The sequence below is a fragment of the Euprymna scolopes genome, chromosome 16, assembly GCF_053919585.1.
Source record: "Euprymna scolopes isolate OS-2025 chromosome 16, ASM5391958v1, whole genome shotgun sequence".
Taxonomy (NCBI): domain Eukaryota; kingdom Metazoa; phylum Mollusca; class Cephalopoda; order Sepiida; family Sepiolidae; genus Euprymna; species Euprymna scolopes.
In genome coordinates this window covers 135323404-135346220 of record NC_136497.1, presented here as the reverse complement: position 1 = coordinate 135346220, position 22817 = coordinate 135323404, and positions in this window count along the sequence as shown.

Sequence of the window (22817 nt, the reverse complement as noted above, 5' to 3'; positions counted from 1 at the left end):
ATGAGATATTTTCAATACTTTTGGTTATTGTAGCATGAGAGCATCTTCAAAATTTCATGATTTTGTTATAATTAAACGTTTTCACAATGATGGTCATCTTGTATTTGGCTACAAAATAATAAAATCTTATTAAATGAAATTTAAAAATTAATGAAACAAAGTAATCATAAAATCATATTAAATAAAAGCTAAAAAGTAATAAAATCATATTAAATGAAAAATACAAAGTAATAAAATAATCATATTAAATAAAAGCTACAAAGTAAGCATAAAATCATATTAAATGAAAAATACAAAGTAATAATAAAATCATATTAAATGAAAGCTACAAAGTAATAAAAAAATCATATTAATGAAAGCTACAAAGTAATAATAAAATCATATTAAATGAAATTTACAAAGAAAAATTGAAATCATATTAAATAAAAGCTACAAAGTAATAATGAAATCATATTAAATAAAAGCTACAAAGTAATAATAAAATCATTTTAAATGAAATTTACAAAGTAATAATAAAATCATATTAAATGAAAACGATAAAGCAATAATGACATCATAATAAATGAAAGCTACAAAGTAAGAATGAAATCATATTAAATTAAAGCTACAAAGTAATAATAAAATCATATTAAATGAAAAATACAAAGTAATAATGAAATCATATTAAATGAAAAATACAAAGTAATAATAAAATCATATTAAATGAAAAATACAAAGTAATAATGAAATCATATTAAATAAAAGCTACAAAGTAATAATAAAATCATATTAAATGAAAAATACAATGTAATAATGAAATCATATTAAATGAAAAATACAAAGTAATAATGAAATCATATTAAATGAAAAATACAATGTAATAATGAAATCATATTAAATTAAAGCTACAAAGTAATAATATAATCATATTAAATGAAAGCTACAAAGTAATAATAAAATCATATTAAATGAAAGCTACAAAGTAATAATAAAATCATATTAAATGAAAGCTACAAATAATATTACAAAAGTAATAAAGTAATAATGAAAACATATTAAATGTATAAAAAGAAGTTCACCATACATCACACGTGATAATATCTTTAACTACAGCAAATTTCATAAAATTATCTTACATACATACGAAGCTTTATCATGTTATTATAATTCTGGGTTTTCGACTATGGCGCTCATTTTGTTTTTGATCTAAAAATTTAATAAAAGCCTAATTCAATGTGAGTCCACCTGTATGGATCACTGTATGGATCACTGTATGGATTACTTTAACAGTCTGAAATGTATGCTGGCTCCTAACATTCCGTACTCCCTAAAGTGATTTCTGGGCCCCTTTTCAGATTTTGCCTCCAGTCTAATGCTCTAGAAACACGCAAATAAGGAGAACCGATTAAGAATATGAAAGCCCGGCTTTGAACCCATGACAAATCCAATCGATATCTTTAATCGCTGATGAGATTTGATCTCCGTGTCTTAAAACAAATGCAAAAAAATAAGGTCAAAATCGTTTGCCGCACAAAAAGAAAAGAAAAAAAGGAAATGGTTAGAAAATATTCCTTTTATTGTTGTCGGAAGACTTCAAAATATCTTTTCCGTTCTCTGAAAAACCCCGACTTTTGACATATGGGTCAGTTTTTTTGAACGATTAAAACCAAGACTGTCTTTAGTAAAGTCGATTTGTGTACAAAGGTGAGATTATTCTACAATATTTCTAAGATGTATTGATTTTTTGGTTCAGGAATATATTGTCCGCTTGAAATTCTATCCAGTTCTCGTGAGCAAGGACAACAGACAAGGCGGTCTCTTCTTCTTCTTCTTCTTCTTCTTCTTCTTCTTCTTCTTCTTCTTCTTCTTCTTCTTCTTTCTTCAATTTCTCCTCCTCTTTCGCCCACTTCTAGTTTCTCTTTTCTATTTCACTTTCATCTTCTCTTTCTTCACCTTTTCTCTCTTTCTTTTTCCATTTCCCCCTCTTCTCCCTCATCGTCTGCTTTTTATTCTTCATCTCCATCATTTTCTGTTCCTCATCTTCTTTAACTCATCTTTTTTCTTCTTTTTTTACTCATTATTATTATTATTATTATTATTATTATTATTATTATTAGTAGTAGTAGTAGTAGTAGTAGTAGTAGCAGTAGTAATGGTAGTATTTTTCTTCTCCTTCTTAATTATTTATCTTATTATTATTAGTAGTAGTAGTGGATCCTTCTCCTCTTTCTTCTTATTCTCTTTTTCTCTTTTTTATAATTATTCGTAGAAATAGTAATAGTAGTAGTAGCAGTAGTAGTATTTTCTTCTCTCTCTCTTCATATGTTCTTCATATTCTTGTTGTTCTCTTCTTAATATTATCATTTTATTAGTAGTATTACTTTCTTATAATTAGTAGTAGCAGTTTTTCTTTCTTCTTATTTTTATTAGTAGTAGTAGTAGTATTTTGTTATCCTCCTTCTTCATATTCTCTAGATCTTCTTTTCTGCTTCTTTTTCTTCTTCATCTTTTTCTTCTTTTTCTTCTTCATCTTCTTCTTCTTCTTCTTCTTCTTCTTCGTCTTCTTCTTCTTATCTATATATTAATACGATAGCGTGTGTGTTATTTTGTGTGTCACGCTTACATCGTTTAATTGTTTTGTTCTTCTATTTCTTGTAAAAAATAATTTTTCCAATAATTCTTCATAAGTTTTGGTTTCGGTTTCGACTATAGCTGAAGGAAAAAAACATGTATATATATATATATATATATATATATATATATATATATATATATATAGTAATTTATAAAATATATATGGCGATTAAGCTACACTGAATATTCTGCGTTTCATCCAACTATAGGATGAAACGCAGAATATTCAGTGTAGCTTAATCGCCATATATATTTTATAAATTACTAACTAGCTCTACCTACGTATTGAGCACTTTTGAAGTAAATACTTAAAGTTTACGCATAAATCTATACTTTCGTATATTAAATTTATGTGAGTAAATTATGTAAATTGGTATATTTAGGCAACATTTTTTTCATTCAAACAAATATTAAATGCAACGGAGACACTTTGCTTTATGATTCTTATTTTTTAATTTTTCGATTTTTCGTATAATCTTTTTTGTTTTTATTTCTGTTTCGATTCAAGTTAATGCACCCAAATCATATGGATATATTTTTTCATTTTTGAAATCGTAACTTTATAATACTTAAAAATCGATAGAACATTAACTCTATAATAATATATACGAAATCTGCAAAAATTAAAATATCATATTTAAGCGTACTTTACGACCGCGCTTTGCCAGGAATTCGTGCTAGCTTAGATAAATACTATTGTAGTTTTAACGAAAAAAAACTGCAATATCAGAGCGTCTCCATTTACGCTGAACATCTACAGAATGTCAACATCAATATATTACATATGAACGAGTCCCTTGTGGAATTTCCACAGGTCCCGCTAGTTATTATTATTATTATTGTAATTATTATTGTAATCGTCACCTCTTATAAGTAGTAGCAGTAGTAGTACTAGTATATTCTTCCCTTTTCTTTCCTTTTATTTTTCTTGTTCCTTCCTTTTCATATAATTATTATTATTATTATTATTAGTAGTAGTAGTAGTAGTAGTATTTTCTTCTCTCGATTCACATTCTCATTATTTTCCTCTTCATTATCATCACCTTCTTATAATTAATAGTAGTAGTAGTTCGTTTTCGTCTTATTACTATCTTCTTTTCCGTTTTCTTTTTCTTTTTTCCTTTTCTTCTTCTTCTTCCTCTTCTTTTTCTTCTTCTTCTCCTTTTTCTTCTTCTTCCTCTTCTTTTTCTTCCTCTTTTTTCTTCTTCTTCCTCTTCTTTTTCTTCCTCTTTTTTTCTTCTTCTCTTCTTTTTCCTCTTCTTCCTCTTCTTTTTCCTCTTCTTTTTTCTTCTCCTTCTTCTTCCTCTTCTTCTTCTCCTTCTTCTTTTCTTCTTCGCCTTCCTCTTCTTCTCATTATTATTATTATTATTATTATTATTATTATTATTATTATTATTATTATTATTATTATTATTCTTTCGCCGCCATCTCTGCAACAATCGTTTCCGGCAATTCAATCTGTATTCAATCATTTGTGTCGATCAACCATGCAAACCTATTCACAACATCTCAAAGAGCAGTAACAGACCACCCTAAAGCTCATTCTCACCTTCCTATGGTTGATAGCAACGTCATTCCTGGCTAACATGACTCCTGAAAATCTTGGAGGAATCGAACGCGGCACAGAAGCCAACAGGATATTGGACATTGCTGATGAGGTGGCTTGTGCCTTGTATAGAAAAAGTGAAGAACGTCCATTCGAACAGTTAATAACAATTTTATTATTATCTTCGTTAGTATGAGTGAAGAAAAAGGGAAACGCCAGAATCCAATAGAAAAAAGCCATCACCAAGGAATGGAGAACCGCGTGGAAGAATAGTCACACCTAATTCCAGGTAAACATTCACGCTTTGGAAAATACTTCCAAGTAAATATACGCATAGTTATACATGTTACAATTTGGTGCTGTTAACCAGGATGTCATTCCTAGCATTGGAATAAACCCGACCAATCGTATTATATATATATATATATATATATATATATATATATATATATATATATATATATACACTAGTGACCGACCCATCGTTTTATGAATTGGTTGCCGTTCCCTGGACGTTTCCTGACCAAGTTAATACTCCACGTGTCGATGCATAGTGGCAAATCCTGGGAACATCAGTCTAAAAGAACAGTTGGAAATGACTTATATACCATACATTACGACCATGTAATCCCTACAGCCACCTACCTTGAAAATGCTGCTCTGAAACTTGACATAGTTATATGGAATAAGTCAGAGAGAGAGTTGCAACCTTGGTTGAAGTGAGTGTCCCTAATGATGGACGTCTGAACAGAGCTGAAAGGGAGAAACAGACCAAATATCAAGGTATCATGTATGATATGAAAAGAAACTGGAATCTTATGGAGATATCAAACATACCAGTCAATATAGGTGCCACAGGGCTTATGAAGAAAAACCTGAAGTTCTACCTAACTAATATTCCTGGTGAACCAAGTGCAAAAGAGATCCAGACAATCGTACTTAAGGAAACAACGAGGATACTAAAAAGAGCTCTCGGTTGATTTCAATAAAAAGCAGGAGATTGTCGGTAGCTGATTTGGCCGCCCCATACCCAGCATTACAATCTTCAAAGGAAGAAATTTAAAAAAAAAATTATAAATTGGTGCCCAAGGACTCAAGAAGAGACCCATGCCAGCCAATTATAGTCAACGCTATTTCGACCCGTTGATGTTTCCGTGCGCCTATCGTTTGATATCGTGTCTAACACCCGGGGAGCTGGTTTCCTCAACCAATTAACAGCCGAGAGGTTATTTGTGACTCGCGGAGGGATACAGGGAAAGGGACAACAATGCAAACTGCGGTTACTCATTCTATTTCTTAGCCGGCAAGCATAGGGTGAGCGCGCATCATTTTGTTTCTCCAAAAAGCAAAGGTCACCACTCTTTCCCAGCAATTGCTTAAGGCTTATTAAGGTTCTTTAAAAGATTAATGGTTAAAAGTTAAATGTTATGAATGATCTATTTTTAATTGTAAAATATTGTGAATATTTTCTTGTAAAAAAATAAAATAGTTAAGATTCTGTTATATATATTACAATCTGTGTTGCATGTTGTTTAATCTGCTTTAAACATCAAGACGAGGTCTGCCACCTTTCTTAGCCAGAACCCAACATGAGGAAGTCACTTGAGGAATGGAAACCCACATGGGAAAAGAAAACCACACTAATTCCAAGTATGCATTCACTTTTTTTGAAGAGGACATCTAAGTAAAAAAAAAAAATGCGTAAACGTAACATGCGGCCGTAGCCGAGATTGAACTCACTACACGAGTTTGTAGTGCAATTCAAATCTTGTTCATAACTGGATACTTAATGGTTCACCAGGGCTATCAAGGGTATCTGTTATTGTGACGCCATCACTAGATAGGGTGCCTACCAAGGCTTAAGAAAGACCCATCTACCCTCGAGAGAAGGACAGACTGCGCCAGTTTTCCAACCAAGTAACTATACACATAAGTATTATATGGATCGCTCGTGTTATACTTTGGTACCTAGGGACTCAAGAAGGGACCCATGCCAACCGGCCATAGTCGATGCCATCTTGCCCCGTTGATGTTTACATATGCCTATCGTGTGATATCGTGTTTAACACTCGGGGAGCTAGTCTTCTCAACCAAGTAATTCTACCCCGACAGCCAATAGTCATAAAGAGGGCTAGTAGTGCCATGACTCCATGTGTGTGTGGACGGAGATAAAAAGTTAGGCAGTCCTGTCGGAAGAGAAAAAGTGATCATACACATGTGTTGAAGTAAAGGTCCAACGGTAGCCATGACGATTTTTTTTTTGTCTCTCCATCTTATTGAATCCACGAGTAAAAGGCCCGCGTGATTTCTGTTGCGTCAAAGAGGAACAGTTTAGTGGGAAGTCCCAGTCCAGTGAAGAGTGTTGCTAGTCCAGAGAGCCGGAACAGAGAGAGAGAGAGAAAGAGAGAGAGGGGGAGGGGGAGAGAGAGAAAGAGTGTGAGAGGGAGAGGGAGAGGGGGGGAGAGAGAAAGAGTGGATTAACCTTTTTACGAACTTCGTCACGTGTTCAGCTTGCTTGAGAGATGACATCTGATTGGCTAAGCCATAAGGGTTGTTGGGTGCTAGCACCAATCGTCACAGAGTTTATAAACTAGAGTTTTAAAATCGCAAACCGCGAACAAAGACGTGTAGAATGGAAAGATAAAGTCTCATTATAACATGAAATAACTTTATTATTTTTGTTATAAATCCATAAATATATATACTCTTATCAATTTGATTATTGACATTCATATTAAAAACTCCTTTTTTTCTAGTTATTTAAAAAGTAAACTTTGTTATACAGCAGCGTCCAAACTAATAACAACTGTGAAAAGCTGAAATTTTGACAACTGATAATCTTTATCATCCATAATAACATACTAAAATTTGAAACATTCGCAAAGGATAGAAAAAGAATTATAACAATTATTTATTAATTTTCAAAATAGGATCGGTCTAGTTCCAACCTCTCTGCCATCGTCGCAATGTTGCATACCTGTGCTTATTTTACAGGTACTTTGATAGAATGTAGTCTGATTAAATCATAGCACTTGAGCCGCCGTAACGTACATGCACCTGATAAGCAACAAGATCTCACCCCTTCAATGTTGAGAATCCTAGATTCCAGAAAGCATTCCATTCTAATAGTTTCCTCCTCTGGACTACAAGATTTTGGAATTCACTTACTGTTCTTAAGCAGTAGTTACAATTGTTATAATGCCGGGTTCTGATGGTTGTTTGTTTTTGTTTTACGGCATATCAACCCTTTTCGGGTTATTTAATGCCGAATCCAAAGATTTTGAAGAAAATTTTTTTAATAGAATATATTTGTTGTTTTCAAGTCGGTTTCTATTTAACCCATAGTTGGGACCCTAACGGGTACTACCACTCCGGGTCAGAGTGGACCTGGGAGTAATGGTAATTAAAGGGTGGCTCCACACTCCCCAAAGCCCGCAAGCTATGCCGCACCACTAGATATAGTTTAAGGTCATATCCAGGACCGCCGGGTTCTGAATAAATTGGAGATGTGCATATAGAGTATATATAAAACATGTATGTATAAACGAGGTGACCAAACGTATGCATGTTATATAGTCGTCTATGTAATGTTCGATGCGTCTGTAAATTTTTACCAGATGTATCTACCTTCAACTATAGTTCAAAAATCGGGATATGTAATATTTTACCCACAACCATTTTCTTCGACATCAAAAGGGATGGACCATCTTCTGGGGAATTATATCTTGCTAAACATTCTTCTTTATTCTGAGGATCCTGGTTGACGAAGAAACGTTCCGTAAAGTTCCGGTTATATTTTCGGACAGCCATTATATCAAATGTTTTCCTAATTTATTTATTGTAGACCATTATCCTCATCTTTTTCTTAGTTGTTTCACAACGTTTCGGCCAACTATTCCTCTGGCCTTCGTCAGGTGGTAACCGCGACAGATAGGAACTCTGAATCTCCGAACTGCATTCGCATCCATAGTTGTTGTGGTCTCACCACGTTTTGGCCAAGTAAGCCTCTGGCCGGCTTTGGGTAGAATTGAAACCGCTATCTTCAGAGAATTCTCACCTGGAACCGTAGAGATTCAACGTCTCTATTTACTGCGCCACGGGCCCCGAACGGCGATCAAGGTTGGATTCTTTGGTCTTATGAATCCATGTTTATTTATTATCTGATCTTCCATGTTCGGATCCATACCGAGTGGTATATATATATATATTATTTTAATTGGAATTCATTATTGAGATGAGTATTATTTATTAATTTATTTATTGTAGACTATTATCTTCATCTTTCTTAGATGCTGTTTCACGATGTTTCAGCCAACTATTCCTCTGGCTTTCGTCAGGTGGTAACCGCGACGGGATATGAATTCCGAATCTTCTAACTGCATTCTCAGCAATTGCTGCCATCCATAGTTGTCGTTGTCTCACCACGTTTTGGCCAACTAAGCATTTGGCTATCTTTTTGGCAGAATTGAAACCGCTACCTTCAGACAATTCTCACCTGGAACCGTAGAGATTCAACAACAACAACTAAGATAAGGATAACAGTCCACAATAAATAAATTAATAAATAATACTCATCTCAATAATGAATTCCAATTAAATCATATAAATGTTTTCCTGTTGAAAGATTGCGCGCATACTTATCCTGCATTCGTGCTGTTTCCTGCCCAATTTCCACGGCTAAACGATTTCCAACTAGTTGAGAACTGTCCTGCCCCGTCTCTCTCTCTCTCTCTCTCTCTCTCTCTCTCTCTCTCTCTCTCTATCTATCTATCTATCTATCTATCTATCTCTCTCTATCTATCTATCTCTCTGTTTTTATATATTTAAACTAATCCTTGCTATGACGTATTTCAACTCATATCTTTTAACATGTGACTTTTGAATTACGTTTTTCTACCCGTTAGAAGCCTCTTTAGTCCATCCACTGCATTCTTTCCTTGATTGTTTCAGTTAAAGTATATAGATATACACGTGATGGGGGGGGTAAGAAACTGTGATACTTAAACAATAATTGTAACATTGGATGGAGAGATTTTACTACGAAATATTAAGACTAACAACTCCGACATCGCGGATTATTAGCTGTATAAAAGTGTGTTCTAAAATTTGAGCGATAGTTTGGAATTTGCATTCCTTTTAAAAATTGCGTGTCTGAGCCTGAACGATTGAACATAACTGAAATAAAACGAATATGGCCGATGAGTGTATTTCGTGCTTCTTTCCATCCATTGCCAGAGTCAAAAGCGATACGTGCTATTCATGAAGGATTCATCTCATTCGTTAAATAAGGAAAAGAAAAGCTGTTTCTTTTTATCTTGTCAGCGAGGGGGAGAAGAGGGACGTAATGCATACATCCTGCATGATTCCAACTCATTTACGCGTAAAGTGATTATTGGATGCAATTCCTTGGATGCTCGTCGTATCCAACGACCGAAATCAAAATGTGATAAACTCGAAAGAAGAAGAAGAAGAAGAAGAAGAAGAAAGCTGAAAAAGGCGATAAGTGTCGTCTTCAAATTAGCAACGAAGGAAGCCGATTATTAATAGAAACTGGACGACAATGGCATGCGTTTTTAAACCTCACTAAAGAAAATAGAGTGGTGAGAACCAATGGAAAGGCTAAACAAAAAACAAAAAAGGTAATAATATTAGAGAACAAAGTATCTATAAGTGAGCGTATAAAAGCAGCTGTGGGAAAATAGTACCACTGCCTTGCGGATGCCTTCGAAAAGGCAACGGTTAAGCGAACCGGTGTCTCAACGTGAGTGAAGGGAGTAAACCTCAAAAAAAAAAAAAAAAAAAAAAAAACCGATTTACAGTCCCGATAGGCGGTGGTGAAGCACTGCAACACGTTTTCGGCAACTTCTCCAGCTGCGCTGGCTCAGACTGTATTAGCTTGCCTTTCCATTGGACTTTGTAACGCCGCGGATGAGGGCCTGAAAACTGACCAAACCTAGGTTTCCTCATCACCCACCCAGGCCTCATCCGTAAAGTTAATTTCAACTTCGAACTGTATATCAACAGCAGATGCTGCAGTGCACCAGACTAGATGCTAATACCATTGCCTGATTAGATAAAATGTTACGATGCAAAAAACAAGTGAAGATTGCATCGTACCCCGTAAGTGCACAGTGGACAAGGCATAAAAAATGACTAAGTTCAGCATTTGCCCCCCCCTCCAATTTAGCTTCAAAAGTCCTCAGGGGATATCAAATCTTGGTGAAAATGAACAAACGGTGCAATTTTAGGTTTTAACATATATAAATTTGAGTTCTGCCCAATGCAAAAAAAAAAAAAAAAAAAAATGACTAAGTCCATCATTTCCCACCCCCAATTTAGTCCCAAAGTCCCCAAGGCCTTAACATATTTAAATATGAGTTCAGCACCATGCAAAACTGCTAAATAGACATACACAAAAATTTTTGGACAAATATGATAAAATAGTCCCAAAAATGGAATATTTTTATTAACCCTAAAAGAGCCCCTGGGGCACACCCAAGAGTTATCACGAAGTATAGACAAACAAAATTATATAGAAATCAGTTAATTACAACTTTTCAGAATGTTTTATAAAAATCCAAGGCACCAATTTTTTTAATAAGCATAAAAGTGTCAATTTTAGCCATTTTAAGCAGAAAGGCACCCCTCATATCATGTTTAACGTTTGTGCAAAATTTTTAAAAAATCCAAGGTGTAGTTTTTGAGAATGGTACGGACAGACGAACGGACGAGATTAAATTTACAGGTCCACCCTCCAATAAAAGCAGTTGAATGTGTATTGTACCTGCTTCTACTTTAGTAGGTTTGTCTTTTTCCGTATTAAAAGTATGAATTTGCCTCTACCTTTGTAAGTCAGTTTGATTCATATTTTGAAAGTGCATTGTAGTTATTTCTATTTTAGTATGTTTGTCTAATGTTATATTTGCGGTATTGTAAATGTTTCTATTTTAGTAGAAATTTCTCATTACATATTTTACGTGTGTATTTTACCTGCTTTACAATAGTAAGTGTCTGCGTCCGATTTAAAAGAGTTTACTATAGCTGTATCTACTTGTATAGCTGCGTCCGATTTCGTATTTGGGTCATGAATTGTATTTTCTACATTAGGTGTGTCTGAGTTCGTAGTCATAATGTGTATTTTATTTATTTTAAGTATTTGTGTCTGAGGCTGTATTTGAAGCGTGTACTGTGCCTACCACAACTTTAGGTCTTGTATCTGCGTCTGTATTTAGAGGATTTACTCTTCCTGCCTGTGATTAAATACAATGACCCCACAACTCAATATTCACTCTTCAATCCTGCAGTCCAATGCACTTCTGACAGCAATTGCTTCTGCCAAACAAAAAAGACACCCTCTCTCCCAAATACAGGCTTTTTATAGGAAAAAACCGTCCAAAGTTATTTGCATACTCTTCCCATGATCTCTAGTCTATAAATAGACGCAGTGGCCATTCTCTTCTTCTTCTTTCTTCTTTCACTCTCTGAAGCGGGCGTTGCCAGTGGTAAAAGGTTTGCACGATTTTTTTTTTTTTACTTCACGCCCCCATGATCAAAAGATCATTCACATCTCATAATCCCGTGTCCAGATCGGCGCATTGCGTTCTCTTTGCGGTCTCTGCATCGGCACCGGTTCATCTTCATCACTCCCTGGCTCAGTACCACCATCCTCATCACCTAAATGGACCACACGCCTTAAATCTAAATCATGTCGTGGCATTCCATTGACACTTAAGTTGTTTGGGGATTGCACTCCTGTTATCACTCCTCTTCCCCACTGCGTTGTGCATCGGGCATTAGGCGGTTTCACCCAAACTTCTCCTATTTGGATTCTGGCTGGTCCTTGATCATTAATTTCCGGTGACATGTCTCTAGGATGCCTCCATTCGTAATTAAAGATTGCTCTATGTTGTACTGTGTCATCTCTTTGCCCGACCTTAGGGGACATGTTGTACCAAAATGTGGCCTCTTCAAGCGATATTCTTCCTCTCTCAGCTATTGCTTTCACGGTCCGATGATGTCGCTCCACAATGTCATTTCCTCCAGGTCTGTAGGCTGCCCTGTAATAACTTTTAATCTTCCATTTTTTTAGCATCGTCTGAAAGATTTCTGAGCGAAAAACAGTGCCGTTGTCCATTATCACCTCCCTTACTAGACCTTGTTCAAGCATCACCTTTTCTAATTCAGTTGCAACTGCAGATGCGGCTTCCACTTGCAGTTCCTTCCATATCGCCAGTCTACTTGGCCCACAATCAATTATTGATAAGTACGCTCCCCCTCAGTAGTGTGCTATGTGAATAGCTAGTATCGTCCAGTTCGTTAAAACTCCAATTTCCCCAGGATTATGTATATTTGGGGCAGGGTCGATCGATTGACACCGAACACATTTCTTTACTATCATCTGAATTTCTTCCCGTTTTACATTCGGATCCACTTGCCTCACCAAATATAATGTTCTCTCCACTCCCATGTGATGCATGTCATGCAACTCTTTAATTTCTCCAATTCCAAGACAGCATATCGGCGCCTCCTCTTTCTCAATTAACCACTGTTTTTTTATCCGTGTTAGCGCATCTGCCTTGTTTCTTTCAGAAGGCACAAACACTGCTTTTATTTGTAGTTTCAATTCAGACATCAACTCTCTAAGCATCCCTAATCTCCGCTTTATTATCACTTCTCCGGCACCCTTTGTTCGTATTCTGCCACTCTCCTCCACAGTAGAGTTCACCCAACTGAGTACAGTGGCTGAATCAGTTCTTATTTCAATATTTGTCAGTCTCCATTTGATAGCTAAATTGACACCCTTTAGAACAGCATCTAATTCAGCTATGTTAATGTGATTAAAGTCATCACTTTTACTCAGCCAAGTTGCATCTTCCGCCACCTCACCGCCAATCTCGACAACCACGCCAATTGCAACATTGCTTGCATCACACCACACGACTCCTGTGATCACTTCAGGTATGTGCCAAGCACCATTAACAGGGTCTTCTTTTTTCACCTCAGCTAGAACCTCCTGCATCACTTTCATGGTTCTGCAATCAACCTTTTCTTCCCAATCTATTCCATTTGCTCTTCTTTTCACATAACTGCATGCTAATCGCAGCCATCCAGCAATTGGATAGTGCCCCAATAATTTACCACAGATCGAAAATAGCTCCCGCCTACTAATTTCTCCTCCCATCTCTGGGATCTCGTTGCCTCTCCTGAACATTAGTGCACCCATCTTATTTTTCATAAGCTTAAGGCCCAGTGCCGCTCCTCCGTCCAGGGATTCCGGAGATTTTGTTGCTAACCCAAACCCCTTCAAATGTTCCACAACTTCCTGTGTCGATATTTTCGTTACGTCTACCATTATATCATCAATGTATGAATCAGTGGCCTCTTTCGTCCTACTTCCTTTCTTTAATACTGTTTTTAAAATGGCTGCCATAATCTTTGGTGCGACATTAAGTCCGAATCCTAATCGTGTTAGGCAATAGGTTTTTCCTTTATAACAGACCAGCTGGTATTGCCATAGTTCCTTTGCCACATGTAGTTGCAGGTAGGCAGACTTAAGGTCCACTATTGCGGTCCCTCCTACCAACTGTCTCCACTTTCTTATCTTTTCATCACATACATCTATTATGTCGCTCCCTGTATGACACGCCACAAAACGGTTCAACTCACGAAAGTCGAACACTGGCCTAACTTTCCCTTTTGTGGCCTGAAATACTGCCATCAATGGCAACACGCCTTTTCTTTCTCCTTTCCATGGTAACAGAATACCATCCGATATCCATCTTTCCACCTCTTTCTCGAATTCTAATTTCTTATCGCCTTCCAGAGAGTTTTTATAATATTGGACTTTGTTCTGCAATACTGGAGGCTCTCCCTTCCATGTCCATCTTACTGTCCATTTATCTCCATCGAAGTTTGCTTCAAAGTCTTTATCCTCGATTTTGCAAACATTCAGCTGATGGGCAGCCACGGCACATTGTATATCTCCAAACTTCACTTTGGCTTTCTTTATAGTTACACCTCCCAGCTCATTAATCACGTCCATTCCAATTATGACGTCGATCCCATCAACGATGTGATTCATCAAGATTGCCCTCACCTTTACGTGCATTCCACAGACTTTTATCTCCACTTGTCTGGCTCCTTTACATTCTATATTCCTCCCATCAACTGCTTTCACTGTACCGCTCCTTCCATATCCCTTCAAAAGTTTGGAATTGATTAAAGTAGTGGTGCACCCAGTATCGACAAGTGCAGTCATTACAGAATCATTCACCTCTACTTCTATTATAGGAAGGGGCCAGTGTCGCGCCTTCATTTCATTGCTAGGGTAGCTTGCGGCGCAGAAGCTCCCCCTTGCCCGTTTCCCTGAATCTGAGGACAATATCTCGCAATGTGGACAAATTTTCCACAATTGTAGCATGTTGCCCTGCCCCTAGGGATCTCTGTGCAACCTTTTTTTAGGTGCGGTCCTTGACATCTAAAGCACTGAAGGCTTGAGTCTTTCTTTCCCTTATTAGTCTCATTAGTTTGCGCACTTGCGGCCAATGTCCGAGTTTCTACGACCCTTTTGCTGACTAAAAGCCGTGCAGTCGGTATCAGTTTGCTGACATCCATTCTCTCTATGTTCGGTAGCTGCTGTAATGCCACAGATACATCGTCTGGGAATCCAGTTATGAATGCCAGTTTGGCTTTATGTTCCAGCCCTCTTCCCAGATATCCCACCAGTCCAGCCAATCTTTTGATTTTATTAGCATAAACATCCACCGATTCTCCTGTCCACTTGAATCGTTGCAGTTTTTCGTATGCCTCAAAAGGCCCCTCAGTGAAGGCGGTCACGAGTCTCATCTCTATCAGTTCTGCATCTTCTTGTTCTGCATTATTCATCTCAAGATAGAGAGCGAGTGCATCTCCCTGCAAAAAAAGTGGAATAAAACTGGCAAGGTCTGGCACATGTTGAAGCTTAGCCACCAGTTTTACTTTCTTTATCCATCCGACTACATCACTTTCTCCACTAAAAGGTGGTATCACATCTTTTCCCAATCTCAACATCCCAGATTCCATGATCTGTTCTTAGCCGAAATAGCTTGTGGTTAAATACAATGACCACACAACTCAATCTTCACTCTTCAATCCTGCAGTCCAATGCACTTCTGACAGCAATTGCTTCTGCCAAACAAAAAAGACACCCTCTCTCCCAAATACAGGCTTTTTATAGGAAAAAACCGTCCAAAGTTATTTGCATACTCTTCCCATGATCTCTAGTCTATAAATAGACGCAGTGGCCATTCTCTTCTTCTTCTTTCTTCTTTCACTCTCTGAAGCGGGCGTTGCCAGTGGTAAAAGGCTTGCACGATTTTTTTTTTTACTACACTGCCTCGACTCCAGCATATGTGTCCGTGTCTGTGTCCATATTTAAACAGTGTACTTTAATATTTGTGCTTGACGCCGAATTTGGACAGTGTATTTTACCTACCTTGACGATATTATTTGTGTGTGCGTTTGTATTTAAAAAGTGTACTCTAGCTGCATCGATTTAGTATTTGTGTCTGCATCCGTATTCAGGGAGTGTACTGTACTTGACTCGACTTTTGTATTTGTGTCTGCGTCCGTATATATAAACTGTACTGTACGGGCCTCGATTTATTGTTTGTTTGCGTCCGTATTAAAACACTGTACAGTATTTTCTCGACTTTATACTTGTGCCTAAGTCCATATTAAAAGAGTGTATTGTACACTTTAGTATTTGTGTTTAAAGCCGAATTTGGAGTGTACTGTACCTACTTCGACTTTAGTATTTAAAGAAAATGCAGCACCATCGGCATTCCAGTACCCCAAAGAGTGAACGCAAGGTCTAGGAGGGTGGATCTCTTGTATCGTTGTCTGCAGACGAACACACGTTGCAAAGGAAATCCAGAAAAATAATATGAAATAACTCCAGCTCGTTTGTTCTTTGTAGTATCAACATTTCCTTATTGGTACAGCCGTGACGCCCCCCTCGTGAACTAGACCGTGTTCCTCGTCTCTCATGAGATCTTGAACGTTATCTCGTCTTTCACGAGATCGCGAACCTTATCTCGTCTGTCTGTCGTCGTGGTTTTTCTCGTTTTCTTTTTATAGTTCATTTTTCCTTCTGCCGGCAACGTCATCTCGCATACGTTTACATCCGCGCATCCGCGCTGTTACACTCTTAAGATTAACCAGGGCGAATACTTCAACCAGAGAGGAAAAAGGTCACCGAAATGGATCACTTCTGGTCGAGCTGATTCTCGACAACGCATCCTCGACATTTCGAATTATTTATTTTTGTGTGTGTGTCTCTGTTAAAATTAAAAACAAAAATGATGTATACTGCATGCATACATAAAACTTTTAATACACGTTGTATTTTCTTTAAAATCACCAAATAAATTGCTTTGAAACCTAATATATATTCATGTCATGATCACACCTAATAAATATTCTGTTTATATATATATATATATATATATATATATATATATATATATATATATGGTTAAAGACAACAGAGAGCTACTGTTTTATTATACCTTTTTTATTCTTTCAATTTTTTCTATTAATTTTTCGAGTGTGGCTCGAAAGTTGGGCGCGGTGTTGCTTTTCGTCTTTCCAAGAAAATATTTTCAGGAAGGCTGTGTGAGTATTAGCGCGAGTAGGGCTGGTAGGTTTTAAATATAGTAGCAGGAGGGATTGTGCGTGCCCAGTGTGAGAGAGATGGGGTTGCCCAGTTCTGTGGTCAGAGCTGAGTCAGGAAGGGGTTAGGCGATTATGACAGACATTTTAGTGTGTTTTGTTCGATTAGAGTGTGAGTTGATTAAGGGCAGGGTTTTGCGTTTTAATATATATAGCCTTTTGTTTTGAACTTCTTGGCGTTCGTTTCGTAATATATTATTTTTGTGTTGCTGACAAGAATTTCTTGGGAGGAAGGGCAGTTATGTGCTATGGAAAATGTTATAATATTGCACTTCGTTTTGTAGTATGCGATAGTAAGGCAACGTAATTATTAGTTTTATTGCTGTTATAGGAGTTGCAATTTCCCAAGTGGTATTTGAACTTATAGATGACGTTGGTCCGTTTTAGAGGTTTGAGGGTAGAAAAGGCTTTGTATTGGTGATGGGACAATTAATCGGAAGCGGAATCGAAATCTAAGGTTTTTGGGGTATCGAAATCGGTATCGGAATCTGAAAAATTTGCGCCTATTTTCCAATGCCAAAACCGTTTCCTTCAATTATTATTTTTTTATTTTATTTTGTTTTTATAAAACGTCTTCCACTGCTTGTAGCAATAATAAAATAATAAATGTTTATTGATTTAAACTTCCAGTAAGACTAAAATCTCTAGATCACCCCCTCATAAATGTGTTTTTAGGTTTATGAATATATATATATATATATATATATATATATATGTATATATATATATATATATATATATATATATATATATATATCATTATATATAATCTCATTCATCCAGAGGAAGTCTCGAAATAAAGACGAAACGTTGATGAACACAATACAGTTTGCTCCTTTTTATTTCTCTCTGTCTCTGTCTGTCTGTCTGTCTGTCTGTCTGTCTGTCTCTCTCTCTCTCTCTGTATATATATATATATATATATAATAAAATGTATATTAAATCTATATATGTATATTAAAATACACTTAGCTCTTTAGACTATTAGTCTAATCTCCTTTAAATTATATATATATATATATATATATATATATATATATATATATATATATATATATATATATAATGCGTTTTTACGATAATCGGGACAAAATAATCATGTTATGGTTAAATATTTAGAGATTTATAAAGAATCGGAATCAGTTATTTTCTCGGAATCGGGAATTTAGTACGGAATCGGAAATTGTATCGGAATCGGGAATTTAGTACGGAATCGGTAATTGTATCGGAATTGGGAATTTAGTACGGAATCGGTAATTGTATTGGAATTGGAATAAAATATTAGGATCGTCCCATCACTAACTTGTATTTTACTACTAAATTCGTGCCTTCTTAATTTTAAGAGCGAATGTCCTCACTATTACGAACTAGCTATCATCAAAATCTTTTTACCCGCGCCAAACTAATCTCCTCTGATAAAAAAAAAACACTTCTCCTTGAACTAAAAATATCAAGCACGTATTTATCAATAACAGATTTCTAAACTATATCGTCGACTAACAAATAAAATCAATGCTATGTTCCCCTTTCTGAAAACAATAAGTTTAAACTTATCATATATCATAAAAAATTAAAGACCCAAAATCTAGTATATTAAAAAAGTATTTTTCCCATATATATATATATATATATATATATATATATATATATATATACAAGGTGGTCACCACTTATCAAGGTCCAGAAGCCACTCAGGGATAAGGGTTATTGCATGTACAGTACGTTAGTGTGGAATTTAATAAAGTGTGAATTTAAGGGGGCGGTTCATCAGGAATTTGTTTATGTTAAACTTGAAGACATCCAGGTTATAGTCAGGTGGGAAGCAGGCAGACGGAACAGAGTTCCACAGGCGTGCAAATCTAAGAAAGAAGCTTTGTTCATGGAATCTACGTTTTGATTAAGGCACAGTTAAAGAGTGGGGGAAATTTTTTACAGTGGATTCAGCTAGACGAGTGTTTTTCGTAAAATCTTGGCGAGGGGGGGACCAGAGATTGGAGCTAAAACGAGCACCTGTCATGGAAATAAGGATAAAACAAAGATAGGCTCGCAATGTCTCTTCTGTGAGAGAGAGGTTGCAGGGACGAGAAAAGGGCATCCCCCATTAAGTCACGAAGTCTATTTTGTACTCTGTCAAGGCAGGATAGGCTGTTTTTAGCAGTTCCTGTCCAGACGTGGCAGCAGTATTCCATCCTTGGACGTACGATAGAGAATTGCATCAGTAGAGAGATATCTTCTGGAGCGGTAGAAGGATCCCACCATCTTTTCAGCTATCTTGGCAACAGACTTGATGTACGTGTTCCATTTCAGATCAGGAGTAAAGGTCAAACCCAGAAGCTTGATAAAACATGAGGCTTCTCCTAGACGAGAGCCATCCATTTCAATTGATGCCAGATGGGGATCAGAGCGTTGTTGATGTAAAGATAGGAGTTTGGTTTTGGATGCATTAAAGATAACCAGCCCAATCTTCCCCCCACTGAACCACGCACTCGAGATCAGAGGAGAAAGAATCAGAGAAAACTTTGTCATTTACATGTTGATGTAGATGGTCGTGTCATCAGGATAGATGTCAACGAATGATTTAAGTATGTGTTTAGGGAGATCATTGATGTAGATCAGGAAGAGAGTTGGGCCCAGGGTGGACCCCTGCGGGACTCCAGCATTAAGACTGCAGGCCTCTGATTTTTGTCCATCGACCACTACTCTTATGAGCCTATCAGAGAGAAATTATTTAATGATAGAGAAAACATTTCCAGTTATACCGTAGCTGGAAATCTTGTGAAGTAGGCCTTTATGCCATACCTTGTCGAAGGTCTTTGATATGTCAAGAGTAATTGCCCTAGAAAGGAAGCCTTTGTCAAGAGATTCACTAATCCTATGAGATATAACCGTAAGCACATCTGCGGTAGATCTTGCAGAACAGAAACCATATTGCGTGTCACTAAGAAGGTTATTTCTGCTGAGGTGGTTGACTATTTCTCTATTTAATATGGATTCCAGCAATTTACTCATGACATACAGGAGACTTATTGGTCTGTACTGAGAAGGAGATGACTTATCACCTAAATTCTTAAACAGGGCATACTGATGAGGTTTTCCAGGGTATTGGAAAGCACTTCTCCTTAAGGCAACGCTTAAACAGTTTCGTAAGTATGGGAACAAGTTCTGGTTGAAGCTTTTTAACACTATAATTGGGATGCCGTCAGGGCCAGTTGCTTTACTGGAATCAAGATTCTTGATTAGCTTGGCGACCTCATGCACAGATATTTGTATGTTACCTAGCGTGTTCTGTGTTATAGGAGGAAATATGGGGAGTTGATGGCCTTCATCGCATAGGGTAGAATTAGCTGCAAAGTTCTTGGCAAATAGTTTGGCCTTGTCTGATACTGACGAGATGACATCTAGTCAATTGATAATGGTTGGGATAGAACGCACACTTCTGTTCAGGATCCTATTTGTTATTTGCCAAAACTGGTGGGAACCAAGCCGCTGATCAGCTACTTTGGATTTAAAGGACTCAGCATATAGCTCTCTTGCATTTTTTATTACTCTTTTACAGTGGTTGCTGGCGTTCCTGAAAGTAGCTTTAGTCTCAGTGCATCTATTACGTTGGTAGCTATAGAAAAAATGATTTCTGTGCGCCATGGCAGTAGCACATTCTGGGGAGAACCATGTCTGGCTGTTAGGTTTTTGTCGGAATTTTTGAGATGGTTTGAATCGGTCTATGCCTACAATTAACCATTCGGTCAGGTCTGATACTATAGAGGACGCATTCTTTTTAAACATGGAATGCAGAGGTATATCAGATATGAATTACGGACGCTATCCCAGCCAGAGTATCGGTATACAGTACGGTGGAGGGGTACGTTTGGGGACTTATTACATTTCATTTTTATCTTAACTGATACGACGGAGTGGTCGGGGATCCTAGAGGAGAATGAACGGAGCATGAACATAGCTCAGGAGAAGCTGAGAGAAAAAGGTCTAGGAGGTTTGCATACTGACCTGTAGTGTCGGGCACACGGGTGGGCTCGCGAATAATCTGAGTGAGGTCATAAGAAATGGAGAAATCATGACAGAACCTCCTCTCATCGTCTGTCTAATTTGAGTAGGTCAGCCATTCCACGTTATGGACGTTGAAGTCACCACGGATGTGAATGTGAGCCGAGGGATGTGCAGACAGGATGTGATTAATTTTCTCAGATATACTCTTAAAGATAGTAACTCCGCTGTTATGGGTCCGATAGATGGCAAATATAAATGCAATGGTGTAAGCTAGTGCAACCCGGAAGCACATATAATGTAAATTAGGATCTCTAGAGATCCCTGCCACACGGGAAGCCATCTTTAATGTAGGCACATATTCCATGCCCATGGCGATCTTGGGGGTCAGATTTAGATGTTAAGTAAGAATATCCTTCAATTATGAACTCATCTAGGGAAATGGTCGGCCCTATTCCAGTTTCGCTTAGAAAGACTATGTCCGGTTTCGTCTACTGTAATTGGGTTTCAACCTCTGGAAGATTCGAACGTAGACCCTTATGTTGGAGAAGGAAACATGGTAGTAGGGGTCTCCGTTGGAAGATGGGGTTCTAGGTTTATTCGAGTTTTTTTTCTGGAGATATTTCATGTTGAGGTTTTGGGATTTGTGGAACAGGTCGACATACTTGGTTAGAGCAGGATAGAGAGGAAAAGTAACAGAGAAAAGGATAGGAAAGTTTTTTATGTAGCACATGATAAGGTAAAGCCGTAACAATTACCCACTAGTATGGAATCGCCAATTCCGATATAATTATCCTTGTCCCTTTCGATTCTTTATCTCTAAATATTTAACTACAGAATCGTCATTTCCCCCGATTTTCGTAAAAACACTTGTTAAATATGCAGATATTTTCCCAAACGTCAAAATACACTTGCGGAAGATGATCTATCGATTTTAGCTTATCTGGTTTTTTAAAATCAATAAATATTTATTTTTTATCATTATCACTAGGAATAGAAGATTTTATTTTAAACAAAATCAAATTAAAAAAAACAATTAAAAGAATCGTTTTAACATCGGAAAATAGACATCAATTTTTCCGATTCCGATACTCCAAAATCTTCCGATTCCCGATTCCTATTAACACTAATATATATATATATATATATATATATATATATATATAGTTTTTGTTGTTGATTATTTAAACGATATTAAGGTTAACGTCTCCGCCTAGGAGATCCGGTGTTTTTCTTAGAGAGTCGTCCATTTTTTATTTGGAGGTATTTTTTTTATTTATTTATATTTTTTTTAAACAATAATCTATGGATACGTGTGTTTCGGAGCCCTACTCCTCTTCAGCGTAGCTTGATTGTTGTTAGGATTCGAACCCCGGACCTTATGTATTTTAGTCCAGCGCCCTAACCCATTACGCTATGATGCCATAGACAATTTACTGCTTAATTTTTGTCGTTTATCTGTTTACATAGTTTTTGTTGTTGATTTTTAAACGATATTTAGGTTAACGTCTCCGCCTTGGAGATCCGGTGTTCTTCTTAGAAAGTCGCCCATATATATATATATATATACTTGAATTTTAATCGATTTTTAACTCATCGTGGTTTACTGTATATTTTAGTTTTCACTTTTAATTCTCATTTTCGCTTCTTCGGACTTTTATTTCAACACCTGATGATAATTCGTGGACGAATCGAAAGCGCTCATGACAGCAACAACTATGGACTTTTTATTAATATTTTTGATTTTGATACAAAAAAGATTATAAGGAAAATCGAAAAATTAAAAAAACGAATCATAAAGTAAAGTGTCTCCGTTGCATTTAATATTTGCTTGAATGAAAAAAAAATGTTGCCTAAATATACCAATTCTCTCTCTCTCTCTCTCTCTCTCTCTCTCTCTCTCTCTCTCTCTCTCTCTATATATATATATATATATATATATATATAT